Source organism: Capricornis sumatraensis, chromosome 5, assembly GCF_032405125.1.
Source record: "Capricornis sumatraensis isolate serow.1 chromosome 5, serow.2, whole genome shotgun sequence".
Lineage (NCBI taxonomy): Eukaryota > Metazoa > Chordata > Mammalia > Artiodactyla > Bovidae > Capricornis > Capricornis sumatraensis.
The window spans coordinates 28083945-28108862 of NC_091073.1; the positions used below are offsets into that span (position 1 = coordinate 28083945).

Sequence of the window (24918 nt, forward strand, 5' to 3'; positions counted from 1 at the left end):
TCCTAAGGTCCTTCCTTCATCACTTTAAAATACCTTCTCCATTTCACTTGCAATCCTCTTCTTTTCAAAGAACAAACATAAATGAATCAACATGAAATGAAGGACAAGCCCCAAAATGAATGCAAAAATGTGCTCTATTTTATTCATACCTGGAATAATTTAACAAGCACACTGTAACTGCTCATTAAATATTTACTGGATAACCAACTGACTTATTGAAAAAAGTATGTTTATTTTCTTTATTTTTGTATTTAAAATACAGAAGTATAAAAAAATATATGTACAGATTCCTTCACTTGAGATATAATGAAAGGTCATTTTCTGTTGTATTGTAACATTGCTTTTAGAAGGATGAAAACAGAGATTATTAAAGTTAATGAAGTCTTAGTTTTAGAATGGAAAAAATCATGTTTATACACATCAATGAATTTATTTTCTGAATTCTAATGCTATACATAATATGTCATAGGAAAATAAAACCCCACAAAAAATTCAGATTATTGTAATAAATCAAGTGTAGCCTACAATAGATAACAATGATTACAAGTAAATGGTTATTTTATAGACATATTTTCTGTTCAGGGAATGTATGAACTCATAATCCAGAAGAAATTATCCACATTATTTTTATTGTCAGGGAATGATGAAGATGAGTCTTAGACTCTGGTTTCTAGATAGTGTGATAATATGCAGATATTTTTTGCCAGACATTTGGTGAATAGAACTTTGATTGTAATGCCTGTTTTGAGATAACAAAGCACATGTGCAAATATCACTCGTGCATTTTCACAATCAGTGTCCCTCAGTGGTTTGCAAAAGGCAATTGTACCACCTCAGGAGAGTCAACTATACTACTGAATTTTCAAAACTCTGCTGATTCAATTGTTAAACACAGCTATTGCTAGAATTAACTTACAGTTAAACAAGGTACATTAAAATAAAGTGAATAAATATGCAAATAAATGTCTTCTAATTACTACATTTTACTATTAACAAGTGCATTTCACTCCTCTCTTGGTCCCCACAATTCTTTCCTTCACAGTGTTATTTGACTTCTCTTTAGCTGTGGATTACTCTTAAGCTATTACCCTGCAAAGACTGTCCCTCCTTCTCTCAAGAAATGTGCCCATCAAAGGTCACTTTATCACTGTAGCAGGGTTTTTCTGGGGGTCATTGTTAAATAAATTCAGGCTCATTGTCAATAGCATCTAGACAATTAGATTTCATTGAATGACCTAATAAATTCATCAGTGTTGTGCTTTATTATCCCAATGTTTCACATACTTTACATGAGGAATTGCATTCAAACCTCAGAATAACTCTACATACTAATGCCAATAGTCTGTACATGGGAGGATTGGGAAAAATAGAGACTCACTAGCTTATCTACTATTACAAAATTTGTAAATGGTAGATTCAGGAATCCAGCATTATTTGGACCCGCTTAAACACAACAGCTTGCATTAGAACTTTTTGGATGCTGCAATTAGCTAATTAAAGAAGAAATCTGTGATACTTGTGAAGAGATGCACTAAGCAATAACTGCTGATGATAAAATTTGGGGGGAATTTATAATAAGGAGTTTAAAGTCATTCTTCTGGATTTTGTTTTTGCTTTTTTTGTTGTTGTTGTTGTCAAATGATCCTTTATTTTTCTTTTTCCTTTGCAGTTCTTAACTAGTGGGGTGCTCCACTGTGCCACTGTTGATATCATCTATGATGTCATGAGGGTGGCAGCCATCAACATTGCAGCCCACAGACTGGGTGGTCCCAAGGAGCTCTTTAATGGTTCCAGAAACTTCTCTAGCTAGAGACTGATGCCACATCTGCCAGGCAATGTTGACAATCTCATCAGATCTCATCAAAAGTGATGTTTCCACTGTGCTTAATGTTTTTCTGCTTCTTTCTGTCCCTTGGTGGTTCCTTGAGGGCTTTGATCAGGGCAGAAGCAAAAGGTACCATCTCAATCTGGGCTTGTCTGTTCTGAATGGTCAGTTTCACTGCAATCCTCAGACCCTTCCAATCACCAGTTGCCTTGGCGATGTCATCACTGACCGTTTTTGGAGACAGACCCAGAGGGCTGATCTTGCGGGCCAGGGCAGACGTGGCACCGATTTCCCCACCGGTGCACCTCAGGTACACGACTTTGATCTCGTTGGGGTCGAATTTAGGTGGATGGTGGAGGCAGCTGGTGTCGGATGAACCTGGATTCCGAAGGACCGAAGAAAGTTGCACCTTTGCCGCCTCCAAGCCAAAAGCCGAAAGCTGGATTTTGTTTTAAATGGGATATTCATGCTACAATTTGATGTAGAATAAAATTTTAAAATTATTTGTTATGGGGGGACTTCCCTGGTGGTCCAGTGGTTAAGAATCTGCCTTCCAATACAGGGGAAACCAGTTTAATCCCTGGCATGGGAACAAGGATCCCACATGCTTTGGGGCAACTACTGAGCTAGTGGAGGTAATGGAATTCCAGCTGAGCTATTTCAAATCCTAAAAGATGATGCTGTTAAAGTGCTGTACTCTATATGTCAGCAAATTTAAAAAATTCAACAGTGGCCACAAGACTGGAAAAGGTCAGTTTTCATTCCAATCTCAAAGAAAGCCAGTGCCAGAGAATGTTCAAACTACCACACAACTGCACCCATTTCACATGCTAGCAAAGCAATGCTCAAAATTCTCCAAGGGCTTCAACAGAACATGAACTCAGAACTTTCAGATGTTCAAGCTGGACTTAGAAAAGGCAAAGGAATCAGAGGTCAAATTGCCAACATCTACTGGGTCATATAAAAAACAAGAGAATTCCAAGAAAACATCTACTTCTGCTTCATTGACTATCCTAAGGCCTTTGACTGTGTGGGTCACAACAAACTGGAAAATTCTTCAAGTGATGGGAATACCAGACCACCTGACCTGCCTCCTGAGAAATCTGTATGCAGGTTAGGAAGCAACAGTTAGAACCAGAAATGGAACAACAGACTGATTCCAAATTGGGAAAGAGTAAATCAAAGCTGTATATTGTCTCTCTGCATATTTAACTTATATGCAGAGTACATCATGTGAAATGCCAGGCTGCTGAATCACAAGCTAGAATCAAGACTCCTGGGAGAAATATCAATAATCTCAGATATGCAGATCACCCTATGGCAGAAAGTGAAGAGGAACTAAACAGCCTGTTGATGAAGGAGAAAGAGGAGAGTGGAAAAACCTGGCTTGAAACTCAACATTCAAAAAACTAAGATCATGGCATCTGGTCCCATCACTCCATGGCAAATAGATGGGGAAACAATGAAAACAATGACAGACATTATTTTGGGGGCCTCCAAATTACTGCAGATGGTGACTTCAGCCATGAAATTAAAAGACACTTACTGCTTGGAAGAAAAACTATGACAAAACTAAACAGCATATTAAAAAGCAGAGACAAATTGCTGACAAAGGTCCATTTAGTCAAAGCTGTGGTTTTTCAGTAGTCACGTACGCATGTCAGAGTTGGACCATAAAGAAGGGTGAGTGTCTAAGAATGTATGCTTTTGAACCGTGGTTCTGGAGAAGACTCTTGAGAGGCCCTTGGACTTCAAGGAGATCAAACCAGTCAATCCTAACGGAAATCAATGCTGAATATTCACTGGAAGGACTGATGCTGAAGCTCCAATACTTTGGCCACCTGATGAGAAGAGCCAGCTCATTGAAAAAGACCTTGATGCTGGGAAAGATTGAAGCAGGAGGAAAAGGGGATGACTGAGGATGAAATCATTGGATGGCATCACTGATTTGTATGTGTTTATTAAGTTATTTTTGTGTGCGCTTTTGGATTTTCATGATCTGCTCATCACCTCCAGTAGAATTTAAGCTTGACCTTTGACAGAAAGTTTTCAGAAAAAAAAAAAAATCACGAACAAATTCTTGCAGAGAAAAATCAATACACCATCTATTTTCTTAACTATCATATTTTTTCTTTAGGCCAGACTCCACTTGCTTTTATACTCATTTCTTAATATATTTCTATTTTAATCATGGTAATCTTTGTTTTAAACTGATTTAACTCCCCTTAAAACACGCACACATGCTGCATGAAAACAAAAATTTGGGCGTCCCTGGTGGCTCAGAGGTAAGGAACCTACCTGGCAGTGCTTCAGTCACTGGTCCGGGAAGATCCCGCATGCCGTGGAACAGCTAGTCCCGTGTGCCACAACTATTGAGCCTGTGCTCTAAGAGCCCAGAAACCACACTACTGAAGCCCACACACCCTAGAGCTCCATGTTCTGCTACAAAAGAAGCCACTGAAATGAGAAGCCTGTGCACTGTAACTAGAGAGAAGCCCCGCACTCACCACAAACAGAGAAAAGCAGCAAATAGCACAGCAAAAATAAATAAATATAATTTAAAAATATATAAATTAGAATAAATCTAAATCTACACTTCATAAGTTGTAGTCGATTCTGTATCTTTTTAATGTGATATAGCTCAATGAGAGCATCCTCAATTCCCATTTCAAGACTATAAGCGTACAGTTCAGTTCAGTTCAGTCGCTCAGTCGTGTCCGACTCTTTGCGACCCCATGAATCACAACACGCCAGGTCTCCCTGTCCATCACCATCTCCCGGAGTTCACTCAGACTCACGTCCATCGAGTCCGTGATGCCATCCAGCCATCTCATCGTCTGTCATCCCCTTCACCTCCTGCCCCCAATCCCTCCCAGCATCAGAGTCTTTTCCAATGAGTCAACTCTTCACATAAGGTGGCCAAAGTACTGGAGTTTCAGCTTCAGCATCATTCCCTCCAAAGAAATCCCAGGGCTGATCTCCTTCAGAATGGACTGGTTGGATCTCCTTGCAGTCCAAGGGACGCTCAAGAGTCTTTTCCAACACCACAGTTCAAAAGCATCAGTTCTTCTGCTCTCAGCTTTCTTCACAGTCCAACTTTCACATCCATACATGACCACTGGAAAAACCATAGCCTTGAATAGACGGACCTTATTCGGCAAAGTAATGTCTCTGCTTTTGAATATGCTATCTAGGTTGGTCATACCTTTCCTTCCAAGGAGTAAGCATCTTTTAATTTCATGGCTGCAGTCACCATCTGCGGTGATTTTGGAGCTCCCCCCCCCAAAAAAAACACATTGTTTCCACTGTTTCCCCATCTATTTTCCATGAAGTGATGGGACCAGATGCCATGATCTTCGTTTTCTGAATGTTGAGCTTTAAGCGAACTTTTTCACTCTCCTCTTTCACTTTCATCAAGAGGCTTTTTAGGTCCTCCACTTTCTGCCATAAGGGTGGTGTCATCTACATATCTGAGGGTATTGATATTTCTCCCGGCAATCTTGATTCCAGCTTGTGTTTCTTCTAGTCCAGCATTTCTCATGATGTACTCTGCATATAAGTTAAATAAGCAGGGTGACAATATACAGCCTTGACGTACTCCTTTTCCTATTTGGAACCAGTCTGTTGTTCCATGTCCAGTTCTAACTGTTGCTTCCTGACCTGCATACAGATTTCTCAAGATGCAGGTCAGGTGGTCTGGTATTCCCATCTCTCTCAGAATTTTCCACAGTTGATTGTGATCCACAGAGTCAAAGGCTTTGGCATAGTCAATAAAGCAGAAATAGATGTTTTTCTGGAACTCTCTTGCTTTTTCCATGATCCAGCAGATGTGGGCAATTTGATCTCTGGTTCCTCTGCCTTTTCTAAAACCAGCTTGAACATCTGGAAGTTCACAGTTCACATATTGCTCAAGCCTGGCTTGGAGAATTTTGAGCATTACTTTACTAGCATGTGAGATGAGTGCAGTTGTGCGGTAGTTTGAGCATTCTTTGGCATTGCCTTTCTTTGGGATTGGAATGAAAATGGACCTTTTCCAATCCTGCGGCCACTGCTGAGTTTTCCAAATTTCCTGGCATATTGAGGGCAGCACTTTCACAGCATCATCTTTCAGGATTTGAAATAGCTCCCCTGGAATTCCATCACCTCCACTAGCTTTGTTCATAGTGATGCTTTCGAAGGCCCACTTGAGTTCACATTCCAGGATGTCTGGCTCTAAATGAGTGATCACACCATCGTGATTATCCGGGTCGTGAAGATCTTTTTTGTACAGTTTTTCTGTATATTCTTGCCACCTCTTCTTAATATCTTCTGCTTCTGTTAGGTACATACCATTTCTGTCCTTTATTAAAATACAAATATCAAGACCTCAAAGTTTCTGACTGTCTTGCACCCAAGGAATCTATGTCATCATGAAAGTTGGGCAGTTGAAAAATTTCAGAAGGAGACATGACCTGCCCACAGTTACATAGCCAATGAGTAATAAAAAGAAAGAAAGAAAGAAAGAAAATTACTCTGTCATTTTAAATTCCTTTCTCAATACTGTACCCCTATCACTTGGCAAGATTCTTCTAACATTTGAATCAAGTTTCTTAATCTGTTGTTGTTATACTGGATTGATTCATCAAAACTAGCCACTTTATATTTTTCATCAGACAGATATAGTGGAAAAATGTTTCCAAATAAAATAGTTTGTTTCTAACATGCAAGAAATAATAGGTTATAACCTAAGAGAATATTTAAATAATATTGTATTTTTTAAAAATTAAAAAAATTCACATAGTGAGACTGTTGTTAAGACAAGTGATTAACAAAAAAAGGCAGAAAGTCTGAAGAAAGAATTATCTGTTGTATACAGTTTCAAGAACTAGTAGAAGAGCAAAATTCTAATTTTTGCAGTGAGTCATCTTCTTATTTTTACTAAGCATCTTTATAATGTTTCAGTTTGTTATGGTTAAACCTAAAAAGTATAAGGTCTGTTTAGGGATCTAAGAGCCTAGCAACAAGAATATTGTTTTAAGCCATTTGTCACTTTGCTTGTAAAACAATTTCCTTTACAAAAACAAAACTGTTCTCTTATGAGTCTTTTAATTTATGTTTCTGTCATTCCACTTGTTTCTAGGTGAATTACTGTTCAAATGTAAATTTCTACCTAATAATTTATTTTTGCATCCTTAGCTTTTTGAAACACAGAAAATATGTATATGTATATTTAACCACTATTCTTGTATTAATGAGATTTATTCTGAATACACTGGAGTCAGGTTAATGTAATTATATGATCGTATAATAGAATGTCGGAGAAGGCGATGGCACCCCACTCCAGTACTCTTGTCTGGAAAATCCTGTGGACAGAGGAGCCTGGCAGGCTGCAGTCCATGGGGTCACTAAGAGCTGGACATTACTGAGCGTCTTCACTTTCACTTTTCACTTTCATGCATTGGAGAAGGAAATGGCAACCCACTCCAGTGTCCTTGCCTTGGGAATCCCAGGGATGGGAGAGCCTGATGGGCCGCCGTCTATGGGGTCGCAGAGTCGGACACAAATGAAGTGACTTAGCAGCAGCAGCAGCATAATAGTATGTACTGAATAATCCACATAAGAAAACACTCTTCTTGGTTTATATACATGAAGCACTTTAAAATCAAAATCTGAAAATATATGTGGTTATCTTAATTTGTATCATAAATAGTTTATCATGTATCTTCAAATAGAAGTTCAAGAAAAGCAAATGCTGAAAGAGATATATTAGACATAGCTGAATGTACTCAGTTCCAGTATTTTTGTCCAATCATTTTTTTTCTTTTGGTATGGAACACTTCATGAATTTGCTTGTCATTCTTGAGCAGGGGCCATGCTGATCTTCACTGCATCATTCCAATTTTAGTATATGTGCTGCTGAAGCAAGCCCTATCCATGCATCTCTCATTTTTTCTTTATTTTAGAGGGTTCAATAACTCCAATCAGTCCATTACCATTCATCTACGGCTTTCATTGCACAACTTTCCACATTAATTCTGAACCTTTCCCAGTCACTGGCTTCCACATAAAACCCGCATATTATGAAGACCCAAAGCGAAATATACTCCTCCCAAGGTCAAAATAATAAAGGGTAAAAAGTCATTTGTTTAACCAACACACCTGGAGCGATCCCTTCTATTAATAGGTAGTTTACAAATCTAAGTATAACATATTGACGATTGTATTTTCCTATCTGAAGAGAAACTTGCAAGAGAAGAAAAATAATTCTTGAGGTCTAGAAAATGTGGTTCAATAGGAAGACTGTATCAGAGTATCCAAAATAGAATAATTCTGAGATTAAAAACATCCTAATGTCACCCTTTTCTATCTTCACTGTTTTTTTTCCTTAACCTGGACTGAAAGATTATTTACTTTAAATCCACTCATTATGAAAATTCATAACAACTCTTCCCTCTTATGTTTGTACTGAAATTTTACTTTTTAACTTCAAACTTTTCAGCATGCCATTTAAAACAGTGACTTGGTAGACGAATCCTCTAGAAACCCAGCCTCCATCCCACTGAAATATGCTAAGTCTCTGTATTAACTACAACATACAAAAATTTAACACTTTACTGGGTTAATTAGAATGTGGAGGACATTTCCAAATTGTAAATTCACAGCAACAAACATGGAGTTTAACTTTCAGCAGAAATAACAGACAAGAAAATCTTAAAGTGTTTTATCTTAAGATATTAGTAATCAGAGATCAGGATGTTATTATAGGTCCCCCAAGTATCTGAAGAAGCTAACGCTTGCCATCTTAAGTTCAGGATCCATAGGAAGGTCCCAGAAATGTTTATCTAACTGACTTAGGATGTGGTACAGGAATCAGTGTTTTGTTTTTTTTTTTTTTTTTAAAAAATACTCCACCAGTTATTCCTACCTTGCAGCTAAGACTGCAAACTTCTCAGCAGAGCAAGGCTTCTTAAAGTGTGGTCCTTGGACCTGCAGCATGAACAGCACCTGGGGACTTGCTGGTAACATGGATTTCAGCCTTTCATACCAGCCTTACTGAGTAAGAGACTCTAGGGTTGGGACCCAGACATTTGTGATTTACTAAGCCTTCCAGATTGAGGAGCCTGGTAGGCTGCAGTCCATGGGGTCGCTGGGAGTTGGACACGACTGAGCAACTTCACTTTCACTTTTCACTTTCATGCATTGGAGAAGGAAATGGCAACCCACTCCAGTGTTCTTGCCTGGAGAATCCCAGGGATGGGGGAGCCTGGTAGGAGGCCGTCTATGGGGTTGCACAGAGTCAGACACGACTGAAGCGACTGAGCAGCAGCAGCAGCAGCAGCAAGCCCTCCAGATGATTATGATGCTGCTCTAATGTGAGAAGCACTCTATCAGGGGATCAAAGAAGGCTTTTCTAAAGAAGTTTCATCCATGTAGGGAATCTCAGATTTAAGTATGCGTGAAGAGAGAAAATGACGTAGATCTGCTTGTTCAAGTAAAAAACCTGGATGTCATCTCTGACTCTTCGACCTCCACATAAATTTCTCTCTATGTGCCGAGATGCTGCACTTCTAAGTGACAACTGATGTCCATGGTAATGGCCATGACAAAGAATCTTTTAGTCATGGGTAGAGAGCACTTCGGAGAGATGAGCACTGAGGATGAGTTTGGAGAAATACATTAAATATTAGGTAGAGAGTTATGAGATGAGGCTGAAAAATAAAAAGTTATGAAAAGCCTTGCAAGGAGCACCAAGGTTTTGAATTTTATCATATTACAGTAAGCCATTAATTGATTTAAGCAGCGTAAAGATGATATTTGCATTTAAAATAATCACTCCAGCCACAGAATTGAGAATAAACTGCAAGAACAGAGAGAGTGAAACTTAGAAAGTTAACAGGAGGCTCTTAGAGTCATTCTGGTAAGCATGGTGATTCCTTTGAATTACAGAGCTGGTGTCAAAATAAGTAAATGTGGACCTAGTTGAGACATTCTGGAGGAAGAACCAAATCCAACAATTATTTATATATTAGATATTCAGTTCAGTTCGGTCGCTCAGTCGTGTCCGACTCTTTGTGACCCCATGGACTGCTATAGCATGCCAGGCATCCCTGTCCATCAACACTAACTCCCTGAGTTTACTCAAACTCATGTCCATTGATTTGGTGATGCCATCCAGCCATTTCATCCTCTGTTGTCCCCTTCTCTTCCCACCTTCAATCTTTCCCAGCATCAAGGTCTTTCAAATGAGTCAGTTCTTCGCATCAGTGTCCAAAGTATTGGAGTTTCAGCTTCAGCGTCAGTCCTTCCAATGACTATTCAGGACTGATTTCCTTTAGGATGGACTGGATGGATCTCCTTGCAGTCCAAGGGATTCTCAAGAGTCTTCTCCAACACCACAGCTCAAAAGCATCAGTTAGGTATAGACAAAGGAGATAAGAAGAACATATAATATAATATATTAAATATAGAATATATAAAATATGCAAAGTAGATGCCTACTAGATATCTAAGTGGGGATTATGAGTAAATAGTTGTCTACATATGTCCAGAGATCTGAAGAGAAGTTTAGGTTCAGGATCAAATTTAGATGTCACTGGTATGTAAATATTTTTCCAAATACATAGAAGCTGCAGGGAGAACACACAAACAGGAGCTGGTACACAGTTGAGTCTGAAGAAAGTCTAAAATTAGAAGGTTCATTAGAGGAAGAGTGGCCAACAAAAGAGACTTAAGCCAAAGAGTTAGGAAGAAGTCTCTATAGGGCTTCCCACTTGTTCAGTTGGTAAAGAATCTGCCTGCAATGCAGGAGACCCAGGTTTGATGCCTGGGTCAGGAAGATCCCCTAGAGAAGGGATAGGCTACCCACTCCAGTATTCTGGGCTAGAGAATTCCATGGACTGTATAGTCCTTGGGGTTGCAAAGAGTTGGACACGACTGAGCAACTTTCACTTTCACTTTCTCAGAAGACTGTCAGGTATAAAGAAAACAAAGTGTCTGGAATCATGTGAGATCAACTGCGATAAGTTGTTGACACGTCAAATAAAATTAGGACTTGGAAGCACACGTTTGATTCAACAATGAAGATAATTTGCAGGTGCCAGTCCAATGGAAACTTTAGGGCAGAAGCCAGAGATTTTTCAACTGCAGAGTGAAGAAAAGAAGTAGAGAGAACCCCTGTGAACAAGTCTTGTCAAAGTTAGTGCTTCACACAATACTGTTTGCTAGTTGGCTATACCCTAGATCAAAAAAAAAAAAAAAATTAAATAGTGTTTCACAATCTCTTTTGCAAGCTCAATTCTCTTTTAATTTCTTAAATCTTGGAATTCCACTCTTTGACTTTCATTCTACACACTTTTCATAAGTTATCAGAACTATACTTTTCCCATTAAGTAAAACTTTGACCTCAGAAATATTTCTTTGTATTTGCCTAAGTTCTTTCTAGAAATAGATTTCTATTATCAGTGGTGCTTCAATCTCAACTTTTCGCCCCAAATAAACACATGTATTCTTGATCATCCTCCTGTTTTCCCTTCTTCTGTGATTGGCATGAACTTCAACAAAGTTGCTCAAGTCAGAAACTCGGGAGTTATCTTTGACTTTCTAGTCTTCACCCTGACTAAGTACAGTCATCCATACAGCCTGTTGATTTCTGACTCCCTTAATCACTCTATCAAGTACTCTATTCATATGTCAGCCTTTGTTTCAATCCTTTTTAAAAATATTTTTCAATTTACCTGCACTTTGTTTTCCCAATCTACAGTGCTCTTTCTCTCACAATTTATTCTCCAAATTAAGTATATTCCATGAATCTAATCTGATCATCTTATTTCCCTTCCTTCCTTGTAACCAGAAGTCTATAGTTTTTTTAGCAAAATGTGCAGTTTGTAAAATATCACTATTTGACAATCTAGTGAAATCATATCCTACCACTTTCACTGTCATGCCCAGTTCTTAAACCATAAAGCATCTGGTTTCCCAAAGCACTGTATTATTTCTGTTTGCTCTCACATGAACCCTTTCTTTTATCTTTAAAACTCCATCTTTGGGGCACACCATCAAAAATTACTTTCTCCTCATCTTTCAAAATTCAATTTAGGTATCCGGCTCTCGACTCTTTGTCACTAAGTCATGTCTGACTCTTGGCAACCCCATGGATTGTTGTCCACCAGGTTCCTATGTCCTCGGAATTCTCCAGGCAAGAATACTGGAGCAGATTGCCATTTCCTTCTCCAGGGCTCTTCCCGACTCAGTGATTGAACCCGGGTGTTCTGTATGGCAGGGAGATTCTTTACGGTCTGAGCCACCAGGGAAGCAGGTATATTTTCCCACATTAACTGAGTTTTTAGCCCATTCCCCTTCCCAACCTCTGCTGTTGGGTCTCTTCCCCAGGTTTACATTGTTTCTATTATAGCACCTTTGCAAACTGTAATTGTGTGTTAACTTGTCCCCTTGACCACACTGTGAGCTCCTTTTTTCTGTGGCACCAGCACTTGTCATATAGGAATAATTCTGTTAATACTTGGAAAGGAAATGGGTAAATACTACATGTATTAAAAATGGTTGCTTTGCTATTGTATTAAGAGTCAAAAAGAATGTTGTTGGAAAATTATTTGTTTTCAAAGTAGGGTAAAATTGTTAAGCCATGTACAATGGTTTAAAACAAAAAATGATAGTTGGAGACAGATGGTTTTGATTCAAAATCCAACTATAATGTAATAGTCAATGTCCTAGGAGAACCATTTAACATAAGTTTGTCACTTAAGAGATTTAATGACCCTATAGGATGGTGTTATAGACTAAATGTGTCCTCCTCAAATTCCTATCATGAAGCCATAAGCCCCCAACTCCAGTGTGGTGATATTTGGAGGTGGGACCTTTGGGAGGTAATTAGACATAGAAGATGACATGTGGGTATTGTTCCATGATGGGATCAGTATACTTATAAGAAGAGGAAGAGACCAGAGCTTGCTGTCTGTTTCTCCCCATTAGAGGATATGAGAAGAAGATGGCTGAATTCAAGGCAGGAAGAGAGTCCTCCTCACCTGGAAACCTAGGTGTTTGCACTGAGATCATGTACCTTTCAGCCTCTAGAATAGTCAAAAATATTTATTGTTTAAGCTACCCAGGTTCTGAGATTCTAATATAGAAGCCTGAATGAATTAAGACAAGGACCAATATCATAGGATAGCCAGGTTTTAAATAAGATACTGCATAAGAAAATGATTTATGTTCTGTGTTGCTTTTAGCAAATATTGGCTACAATTTTGAAGACCCAGTTCATGAAGCTATTGAAGAGGCAGAACAAGGACCAAAAATCTAGGTTTATTTACTCTTAGTTTAATAGGTTTGGTTTGAGCATAGCACTGCTTGGATCTCCTAACCTTCCAGTGGGGCCATGCAGGCCTACAGAGGCCACAATTCATCGCTCTGACTGTAACTGGTCCTTTACATTTTCTCAATGTACTATACAAATGGTAATGTTTTGTAATTGTGCAGTGACTGCATCAAATGTAGATATCACTAGCGTACAAAACCAGCCCACCTCCCCCTTACTTACTGATGGTCTGTCCTGGTTGTCAGGCTCTGAGTGGTTTTAAAGCAGAACACAAACAGGATTTTGGACAGGGAGCTGTAACCCTGATGCTACTGGCTAGAGGCAGTTTCAATGTCCTTTGGAACCAAAGAGGGCCTGTTTATGGCTATGAAAATGGCTTTCCCACTACTCCTGCATCAGCTGCGTGGAACTTCAATGATACTGTCTAAATTATGAACACAAGGGTCAAATCTCTGAGTTTCCCTGGAGAATTTTGTTTTATGTTGCTTTGATTACTTGCAAAGTAAAAAGTTGACATACTTTGAGGGGCAATGACCTAGCCAAAGGATTTGCTGCCTGAAGGGTAGAGTATGTTAAAGTCAACAGGAGGAAAAAACTCATTGTATACACCTTCAATGCCCTTGAGCCATCTGTAGTGGAGGCCAGTCCTCTGATGCCACAAACCCTCTATTTGGCAAAACTTAATGCTAATATTGAACAGGTCCAACTTTTCACTGCGGGATAGAGTCAACCTTCTTGGCTGAGAACAGGAAAGCCAATCCTATAAAAAGGCAGTCCTATAAAATTTTACTTCATGGACTAACGGTGACTTATCTGGAAGGACAGTCAAGTTCGCTCAAAGAACCAGCAAAAGTGCTCCAGTTCAAACTGACTGACTTCAAAACACACCTGAAAGTCATCTCTGAACACTGCAAAGCAGCAGAAGGAGGAGGGAGACATTTAATGATATTGATGTGAACACGTAGCTTCAGGAATACCTAGAACTGCTTGTCTAAGAAGATGCCAGCTGGAAACAAAGAGTTCAGGAGCTGGGACAGAAAGATACGGTTTAAAACTTCAACACCCAGTGAAAATGGAAGGCAGTGATAAACAGAACAGGATAAAATGTCTGACTGAAACTGCGCTAAGTTGATAGTCACAAATGATACACAGGATCATGAATATACAGGTAATAACCATGTAAGTATTTGCTGTACAAGCACTATAAGCAGAAGGCATATCTGAAGGTGGGCATCTCTTCATTTGACTTTAGGCCTTTAGAATGTAATTCTTTAGAAAGAATGATCACAAGTTCCATTGACGAAGCCAGTATGAGATATATATCTTCTGGGGGACAATAATACCTGTAACATGGAAAAAGCGATCATTTTAAGAGACAGATTAAAACTAACATTGGCAAAGCTCAAGTGAGGCTACTTGACACTTTTCAAAGACTTTTGAATACAGTGACTTATGTAAACAGGTCTTCCCCAAATCAAAACTAGTTTTGCCTCCTCACAATGACTCTGATGCCCACATAGTCAGTTTGGTTCAGTTCAGTCACTCAGTCATGTCTGACTCTTTGAGACCCCATGAATCGCAGCATGCCAGGCCTCCCTGTCCATCACCATCTCCCGGAGTTCACTCAGACTCACGTCCATCGAGTCTGTGATGCCATCCAATCATCTCATCCTCTGTCATCCACTTCTCCTCCTGCCCCCAATCCCTCCCAGCATCAGAGTCTTTTCCAAAGAGTCAACTCTTCTCATGAGGTGGCCAAAGTACTGGAGTTTCAGCTTTAGCATCAGTCCTTCCAAAGAACACCCAGGGCTGATCTCCTTCAGAATGGACTGATTGGATCTCCTTGCAGTCCAAGGGACTCTCAAGAGTCTTCTCCAACACCATAGTTAAAAAGCATCAATTCTTCAGCACTCAGCTTTCTTCACAGTCCAACTTTCACATCCATACATTATCACTGGAAAAACCATAGCCTTGACTAGACAGACCTTTGTTGGCAAAGTAATATCTCTGCTTTTGAATGTGCTATCTAGGTTGGTCATAACTTTTCATCCAAGGAGTAAGCATCTTGTAATTTCATGCCTGCAGTCACCATCTGCAGTGATTTCAGAGCATAGAAAAATAAAGTCTGACACTGTTTCCACTGTTTCCCCATCTATTTCCCATGAGGTGATGGGAACAGATGCCATGATCTTCATTTTCTGAATGTTGAGCTTTAGGCTAACTTTTTCACTCTCCTCTTTCACTTTCATCAAGAGGCTTTTTAGTTCTTCACTTTCTACCAAAAGGGTGGTGTCATCTGCATATCTGAGGTTATTGATATTTCTCCTGGCAATCTTGATTCCAGCTTGTGCTTCTTCCAGCCCAGCATTTCTCATGATGTACTCTGCATATAAGTTAAATAAGCAGGGTGACAATATACAGCTTTGACATAATCCTTTTCCTTTTGGAACCAGTCTGTTGTTCCATGTCCAGTTCTAACTGTTGCTTCCTGACCTGCATATAGGTTTCTCAAGCAGCAGGTCAGGTGTCTGGTATTCCCATCTCTCTCAGAATTTTCCACAGTTGATTGTGATCCACACAGTCAAAGGCTTTGGCATCGTCAATAAAGCAGAAATAGATGTTTTTCTGGAACTCTCTTGCTTTTTCCATGATCCAGTGGATGTTGGCAATTTGATCTCTGGTTCCTCTGCCTTTTCTAAAACCAGCTTGAACATCTGGAAGTTCACGGTTCATGTATTGCTGAAGCCTGGCTTGGAGAATTTTGAGCGTGATTTTACAAGCATGTGAGATAAGTGCAATTTTGTGGTAGTTTGAGCATTCTTTGGCATTGCTTTTCTTTGGAATTGGAATGAAAACTGACCTTTTCCAATCCTGTGGCCACTGCTGAGTTTTCCAAATTTGCTGGCATATTGAGTGCAGCACTTTCACAGCATCATCTTCCAGGATTTGAAATAGCTCCACTGGAATTCCATGACCTCCACTAGCTTTGTTCGTATGACGCTTTCTAAGGCCCACTTGAGTTCACATTCCACGATGTCTGGCTCTAGGTGAGTGATCACACCATCATGATTATCTGGGTTGTGAAGATCTTTTTTGTACAGTTCTTCTGTGTATTCTTGCCACCTCTTCTTAATATCTTCTGCTTCTGTTAGGTCCATACAATTTCTGTCCTTTGTTGAGCCCATCTTTGCATGAAATGTTTCCTTGGTGTCTCCAATTTTCTTGAAGAGATCTCTAGTCTTTCCCATTCTGTTCTTTTCCTCTATTTCTTTTCATTGGTGGCTGAGGAAGGCTTTCTTATCTTTCCTTGCTATTCTTTGGAACTCTGCATTCAGATGCTTATATCATTCCTTTTCTCCTTTGCTTTTTGCTTCTCTTCTTTTCACAGCTATTTGTAAGGCCTCCTCAGAAAGCCATTTTCCTTTTTTGCATTTCTTTTCCATGGGGATGGTCTTGATCCCTGTCTCCTGTACAATGTCACCAATCTCTGTCCATTGTTCATCAGGCACTCTATCTATCAGATCTAGTCCCTTACATCTATTTGTCACTTCCACTGTATAATCATAAGGGATTTGATTTAGGTCATACCTGAATGGTCTAGTGGTTTTCCCTACTTTCTTCAATTTCAGTCTGAATTTGGCAATAAGGAGTTCATGATCTGAGCCACAGTCAGCTCCTGGTCTTGTTTTTGTTGACTGTATAGAGCTTCTCCATCTTTGGCTGCAAAGAATATAATCAATCTGATTTTGGTGTTGACCATCTGGTGATGTCCATGTGTAGAGTCTTCTCTTGTGTTGTTGGAAGAGGGTGTTTGCTATGACCAGTGCATTTTCTTGGCAAAGCTCTATTAGTCTTTACCTTGCTTCATTCCACATTCCAAGGCCAAATTTGCCTGTTACTCCAGGTGTTTCTTGACTTCCTACTTTTGCATTCCAGTCCCCTGTAATGAGCAGGACATCTTTTTTGGGTGTTAGTTCTAAAAGGTTTTGTAGGTCTTCATAGAACCGTTCAACTTCAGCTTCTTCAGCGTTGCTGGTTGGGGCATAGACTTGGATTACTGTGATATTGATTGGTTTGCCTTGGAAACGAACAGATATCATTCTGTCATTTTTGAGATTGCATCCAAGTACTGCATTTCGGACTCTTTTGTTGACCATGATGGCTACTCCATTTCTTCTAAAGGATTCCTGCCCACAGTAGTAGACATAATGGTCATCTGAGTTAAATTCACCCATTCCAGTCCATTTCAGTTTGCTGATTCCCAGAATGTTGACGTTCACTCTTGCCATCTCCTGTTTGACCACTTCCAATTTGCCTTGATTCATGGACTTGACATTCCAGGTTCCTATGCAATATTGCTCTTTACAGCATCAGACCTTGCTTCTATCACCAATCACATCCACAGCTGGGTATTGTTTTTGTTTTGGCTCCATCCCTTCATTCTTTCTGGAGTTATTTCTCCACTGATCTACAGTAGCATATTGGGCACCTGCTGACCTGGGGAGTTCCTCTTTCAGAGTCCTATCACTTTGCCTTTTCATACTGTTCATGCCCACACATAAAGGACTCTAAATTTGTTAAAAGGCTGAGTACTGTTACTGTAAAGTTGATTATTATGTATGTGCTGTTATTTCATTAGTTTCATTCAATATCTGGTAAAGATTTTATGAAGCCTTTTTTGAAATGCAAAATCTGCTGCTAAGTAGTAACATATTCATTGTTGTTGTTTAGTCACTCCGTTGTGTCTGACTCTTTTGGAACCCCATTAACTGTACCCCACCAGGCACTTCCCAGGCAAGAATACTGGAGTGGGTAGCCATTTCCTTCTCCAGGGGATCTTCCCAACCCATGGATTGAACCCGGGTGCAGGAAGATTCTTCACCATTTAGCCATCAGGGAAACCCAGTAACATACTAGAGGAGCCCACATTTTTATGGGATGTGAAAGTGTGTTGCTAATCAATTCTATTTATCCAAAAATTAATATGCATTCTATCTGTACCAGAGAGGCTACATGAATGAGTATGACAGTTTCTCAGCTTTTAATTAGAACCTCTTGGCTTCTAACAACATTCCTGTGTCTGTATAAGAAATATTATCATAACATCACCAACCAACTTAATTGCATAAGAAATATGGGCTCTTAGAGAAGAAAAAGATAAATATACCCATGTGTGCAGCACAGCAGATGTTAAGATGAAGTTTGGGTTGTATATTAAGCATGAGACTTTGCTTTGGTTAAAAAAAAAAAAAGAGAGAGAGAGAGAAGACATTTCATTCAAAAAAAATACAAAAGGCAAATGAACGGAGAACAACGTTAAAACATTTATGTAGCCTTCCTTCTTGTTTCTCTCTCCCTGGCTTCTCTAAATCACCCTTCACAATTCCATTGCAAAAGGAATGGTCTCTCTAACCTCTAGCAGGCCAATCATATGCTAACACCAAATCTGAATTTGTGAACCTCTTAGTTTTTTAGTTTCATGGTTCAAATTTCATATTTTTGAATCTATTATCTTCTTAAATATTTTTGCTTCATTTTTAAAACCAAAAATGGCATAAAAACCATTAATAAAAAACTCTAAGCATTTTTCAATGCCTCCAAAAATTAGTTCTCAGGCAATCTTTGAAAATTGCTGATTCTCCTCTTTTTTTTTTTTTTTCTTTCTATATTATTTCTGAAGCTTTCTGGAAATGTCCCAATAGGAACTGTGTGAAAGCTTCTTTGACCCACTTAAAGAGTTATTTACCCTGTGATACCTTTGGGATGGATAAAATAAATAATACTGCCTAGTACTGGAGATATTTTCTTATATCACAAAACCAGGCTCCTTCATCCATGGGATTTTCCAGGCGAGAGTGCTGGAGTGGGGTGCCACTGCCTTCTCCAGAAATATAAAATAGAATATGTTAAAAGTAGGGATTGGGAAGCATAAGAACATGAGAAGGAAAGAGAGAGATTAATTCCAACCAAGGAAGACTGAGAAATATTACAGATGTGTCTACAAGGATGGGAAGGGTTATGAATATATTTTCTGCTGCCAGCTATTATTCACCTAACAATAACCCTGATACCCTTTCCTCACATTACATCTTGACATGTGTTTTGTAAGCTCCTCTTTTTAACATGAGTCTGTGATGACTTTTACCATGCCTATTGCCATATACTACAGATTTTATACCTGTCCCAAAATATTGTACATAAAGGCCTAAATAATATAATTTGACAATAAGGCAAATAGACTCATTTATAGAATTTTTCATGAATGAGTGAATATAACATACAGTGAAATTTCAAAATTAAGTTCACACTTGTATAGTTGCACAGAATCTGTTTTACTGCAGACTCTATTCTATTGTACATGTACAATTTAAATGCACTGTTTTGAAACCCTTATACAACTTCTAAATCATTATATTATTCAAACAATTTTTACAAGAATTAAATCAACATCCAGTCAACCTGGCACCCATATCACTGTATCTTTTAGCATCCCCAACTGCTGTGATAGACATTTGTTTCCCTTCCATCTGCAAAATTTTCAATGATGTAGCTAAGAAGGCCTCCAGGCCGTTCTGGTGACCTCATGAGGATGGGATCTTCAACAGAGGAACCCTTTCATGACAGAAGATATTTTAGTAGATGGCAGATGGTAAACATGCAAAAAGGAACTGGGTAGTTTCTTAACTTGTTAAGCAACCCTGTTAAAAGATAAGCTGAGGCACATTTAATTTTCAAGAGTTGATTTTAGCATACATCAATTTGAATTGGGTAGGATGAAACCCAATGTAGTGAGGAGGGCTATATTGACAGGAATTAGGGGAGACCTTTTTATAGAGAAGATGAGGAAGCAAAGCAAGGACTTGATTGCCTATAGTTTAGACAGTTGCCTTAAACAGGAAAGCCTAGCTGGCTACGCGATAGGTTGTTCTTGGGTTTTATCTCCTCAGACTTAGTGGCTGCATTGACTCTGACTTAGATTTTGGTTTGCTTCCATGCGCTCCTGAAGCCTGAGAGCCATCTCGGTCTAGTGGCCTTCTTGTTTAATTACATTAACACCACTCTCCACCAATCTCTCTACATATACATACCCCTTCCAGAAGATATTACTAAAATAGCAAAGAGAGAGAGAGAGGAAGGAGGAAGAGAGGGAGGGAGCAAGAAAGTCAAAGTCTCGGGAAATGTGTTCAATACTTTTCAGCCCAAACTACCTGATTTTCTTCCTTTAATGATTGGTTTTATGACCAAAGTTCCCAAAGATACCATTTCTAGTTCTTAAAGTAACTGATGTTTTCATTACTTCAGGGTTTTCAGCCCCACCCTCTTTGTTGATCATCTCCACACAGGTACCATGCAGATCCTTAGCCAATTTTTAAATCATCTCTTCATGTCTTTACATCTCATCTTTTCACAGTGATTCCTATGAAAGAGACCATACCATGGTCTCTTGGTCGTCCATGGGAACTTCTCTTGAGAAGGAACTTTTAGGTGTTCTAAAATTCTAGGCATAAGGAAATGTCCCAGTTCATAGTTAAATAAATAGTTTTATTCTTACATCAAAAGTCAAGAAAGAACCTAGCTATGTAATTCCAAAGTTTCATGGTGGTCATTGTTTTTGAAATTAACTTCTTTTTGTAGAGAAATCACTGATGCTGATTATTTTACTTGGTATTTTGTTTGGGATTGGACTGAGTTATAAATCAATAGGAAGGGAGGTTAGACGAAACCTGACATCTTCACAAATATGTATTCACATTTAGGAATAGTGAACTTGCTTCCCCTTGCTCAGATCTCTCACACGTTTTTAGTAAAATGCTATAAATTTCTTGATAAAATAACTGCACATTTATTGATAGGTCTATTTCTGGTATTAATAGTTTTTTTCAGTTACACTGTGTAATTGCCTATAGTTGGGTTATGTGAGAACTGCTGATTCTGACAGAATGATTTTGACACCTGGCTCTGACTCTCTTGTTTGCCAGCACAGGAGGGAGATCTTTTTAAAAAACACATTTTTCATCTTTTTAGGGTATTTCAGGTAAACAAGAGTTACATGCCTTTATTTACTCCATCTGCCATCATGATCCAGTTTCTTGAACTAAATATCTTTAAATTTGAGGGAGGAAACTAAATCAGGTATTCACAGTCCTACAGTCCACTAAGGGCGGCATAACTCATTTGTAACCAGTAACCATTTTTGTTACTAAATTACATATTGTGGTGCTAGCTCACTAAGTACCTGCTCCAATGTGCCAACCTGAAAGAGGTCACTGGAAATCTCAGTAATTTAAACAGTTTAGTTCTATTCTTCCAGTCCCTGCTGTCAACAAATGAAAAGCTCTAAACATTAGATTTTATTACTGAAAGTGAAAAAGAAAAAAACGCAAATACAAACTTGTTTATGTTATAATTTGAGAAAATTTAATTTATAAATATCACTTTGTTTAATAGAGCAAATCTAGCCAAGGAGTGAAAATGACAGTGACAACTGTGATTTTCCTCCAAAACCTATATTGACACTGACTAGTGTGATACTGCTGTCAATGTCCCATAGCAGATCCTCTTTTGCTTCATTCTAAAGTTGATGTGAACACTGTATGCTCAGTGCTGAGAATCCACTTATCTTCTCTATCCAGATTTTGAAAGTTTTAATAATAAATACTTCTTTTTCTGTCAAATAAAATAAAAGCCATTGGTAAATTTTTCATTACTCAGGATCTCAGGCAGAAGGGCTCAGACACCAGAGAACATCACATCCGAACTTACAGATTTATTACATGTTTTAATTCCACATACTCACTTGCACATCTGGCAAACTCATTCTTGGAGGTGATAGTTATTTTAGGGGTTGTATGGTTTATTTAATATATGTTCCAGTTTAGAAAAGACTTTTTTAGGTCCTTCTTTTATTCCATTTTCTTTGGCATGACTCTACTTATGCTCATCATCTATTTCCTTTTATCCTTGAATTTTTATTCTATTTTGAAAATGGTTTTGTGTTTCATTTGTTTCGAAGATTTGTATACATGCAGGTTAACTGCTTATTTTTGTTTTATTGAACAGAATATTGATTTTATTTCCATATCTCTCCTTCCAATTGCCACTCGAGCACTTTCTGGATACTTCAGTAAGCAAAACCTTTCTAATTTAAAAACACAGTATTTAGAATTTTGGCCAACGGTCCTGTTTCTCAAAGAACTGTGCTTACTAACTTGATTAACATACACCTTTCTTTGTCTATGTATCTCCAGTGAGCCCAGATGGCTCAATTGTAAAGGATCCTCCTGCAATGCAGGAGACTCAGGTTTGATCCCTGGGTTGGGAAGATCCCCTGGAGGAGGAAATGGCACTCCATTTCCTTCAGTATTCTTGCCTGGAAAATCCCCATGGACAGAGAAGCCTAGTGGGCTACAGTCTGTAGAGTCGCTCAGAGTCAGGCGTGGCTGCACACCACAGGGATGTGCCATGGTGATGCAAGGACAGCATCCTTGACCAGCTCTGCAGAGCGTGGTTCAGATGATGGCTTCCATTTACCAGGTCTTTCTCATTCATCACAAATTTTGAGCCAAGGCCACTCTTTGGATGCAGCAGATAGTTGAGTAAACTGTGGTATACAAGTTGGGTCATTTCTGCTTAACAAAGGACTCTTCTAATGAGTAACCTTTCTTTCAGACTTCTTTGTTGGATTGACAGAATTTAATAAGTTCAAACCTTGGACTGAAAATGTCTCCTGCAGAATCCTGCTAATTCCTCCTCACCCACTTTTCTTTCTTCTTCTTCTTTTTTTTTTAACAAGTTTCTTTTTTTTTTTTTAATTTTACTTCACAATAAACCTTCACAGCCCTTCTGAGTAGATAGATCGCCAGCAACTACTTCTCAGAGGATCCACATTACATATAATAGAAAAAATATAATAACATGAAGACACGTAGTGCAGGCTGCTTCATTACGACATCTATCCACTGGCTAGACACACTTCTCCTCTTAGCCTTGATATCACATGGGATGATATATTTGCGACTCCTTTATAAGCATAGTCTCACCAACCACACAACCATTTGTCTAGAATTGTGAAAAAAACACTTGTCAGTATGAACACTGTATGAGAAAGTTTATAATTACCAATAATCATCAGTTTGACTTATTACTGATCATGTAATGGTTTACGTGTTTTTATGAGGTACTTCAGACTCTCCAACTTGAGAAATAAATTTATAAGCTTCCCTATTCCTCCAATTTCAGAAACGAATAAGGTACTTTCCAATTTGAAAAGAGTTGTCGTAAATGACATTCCTCATTTCAGCTGCAGAAGTATAGAGGACATCACATTTTTGCTTGAAAATAACAGCAGCAACAGCAAAAGCACAGCATCACCTTCTTCAAAGATCAGAATCAGCTTAGCACTTTATGTTTTGAATAAAATGATTTATCCTGGGGTAGAAAGTACATGTTCACATTAGAAAAAACGAGCTTTTCATCACAATCCTGGCAAATCAAGATTTTTGACGCAATTCATTCAAAGTATAATGAAACGTCTCCCTTTGCCTCTTTAGAACACATTAATGTTTATGGAATTCTTTGTAAATAGATATAGGTGTAGTGTGTGTGTGTGTGTGTGTGTGTACACACAAAACAAGATAGTACTAGTAGCAAAGCTAATAAATGCTTCTACGATTATTTCAAGTGGTAGTTTCCATTTTCCATCTTACTTTCAACAAATATATAAAACCCTGAAGCTGTTAATAAAAATACACATATATATGTATATATACTCAATTTTATTTTTTAGGATTCCATTGGTTTCAAGGGACAGAAATGCAGGTAAAATGAGCTCACGCCAGATATAGACCACAGGTCCTAAGGAAGGCCACCAGAAGCGAGAGCTTACGAACTATTTGTGTTCTCTGTCCCTCTGTCTGTCTGTCTGTCTGTCTCACTCTCTCTCTGCTGCTCAACTTTGTCTCTCTTGGCCTACTTGTTTGCTTGTTTGTTTTAAATAAGTTGACATTGGATTAAGAGTGGGTGGGATATCTGCCCTTGAGAATCAATTACCTTACTAAAATCCAAAGACAATGGTTTGATGTGCTAGGGAGTGATGAAGCAAGGTTTGACTGGCAAATAAGCTTGTTCTAGAATTCCTGGTGTTAAACATGAGCTGTACACCCACTCCACAGCTAACATGTATCAAAAATTCTTTATTCTTCCTTTCAGTAGGTGGAAGATTTATTCTGATTCAACCAATATTAATAAAAATCTATCATACTGCAGACACTGCATTAAGCAATGGAAATCTGTAGATAAATATAGAATAGACCTTTCCCTGAGGTAGTATATAATGCAATAAAAAATATATAAATAAAATTTAAAATATAAATATATGATATTTACCCTAAGGAGTTTACATATAAAACTTTACATTAGTAAACTTGATTATCTTTAGGGAAAAGGGTTGAAATTTAGGAGTAAGGAAAGACTTTACATTGGAAGTGATGTCTGATAAAAATTTGGAAGAGCTGATGTGTTTAATAGTTGAATTTTATAGATAAGAATATAAAGTGCTACATCATAGAGTCACAGAATAACATAGCACTCTGAATAATTGTAAATATTTCAGATAAATGGCAAGTAAAGAACGTAAATTAGTTTAGTAGACAAAGAATTAGATAATCAAATAAAAAAATAAGATCTTATAGATTATCAAAAGAACACTGGAATTTATTCTAACATAATTAAAATTTTTTAAACAGGATTTGGGTAATCTGGGGGCAGTGAAAAATTATTT

The 24918-nt window shown here is 38.4% G+C and overlaps 1 non-coding gene and 1 pseudogene across 1 annotated transcript; both read right to left on the reverse strand.

Annotated features, from left to right (window-relative positions):
* Positions 1–1672: 1672 nt before the first annotated feature.
* LOC138080230 (large ribosomal subunit protein uL11-like) lies at positions 1673–2293 on the reverse strand (annotated as a pseudogene).
* Positions 2294–7626: 5333 nt separating this feature from the next.
* On the reverse strand, positions 7627–7729 carry LOC138080519 (U6 spliceosomal RNA). The gene has a single exon (XR_011144979.1). It is a non-coding gene; the product is annotated as a U6 spliceosomal RNA (small nuclear RNA).
* Between the last annotated feature and the right edge of the window lie 17189 nt (positions 7730–24918).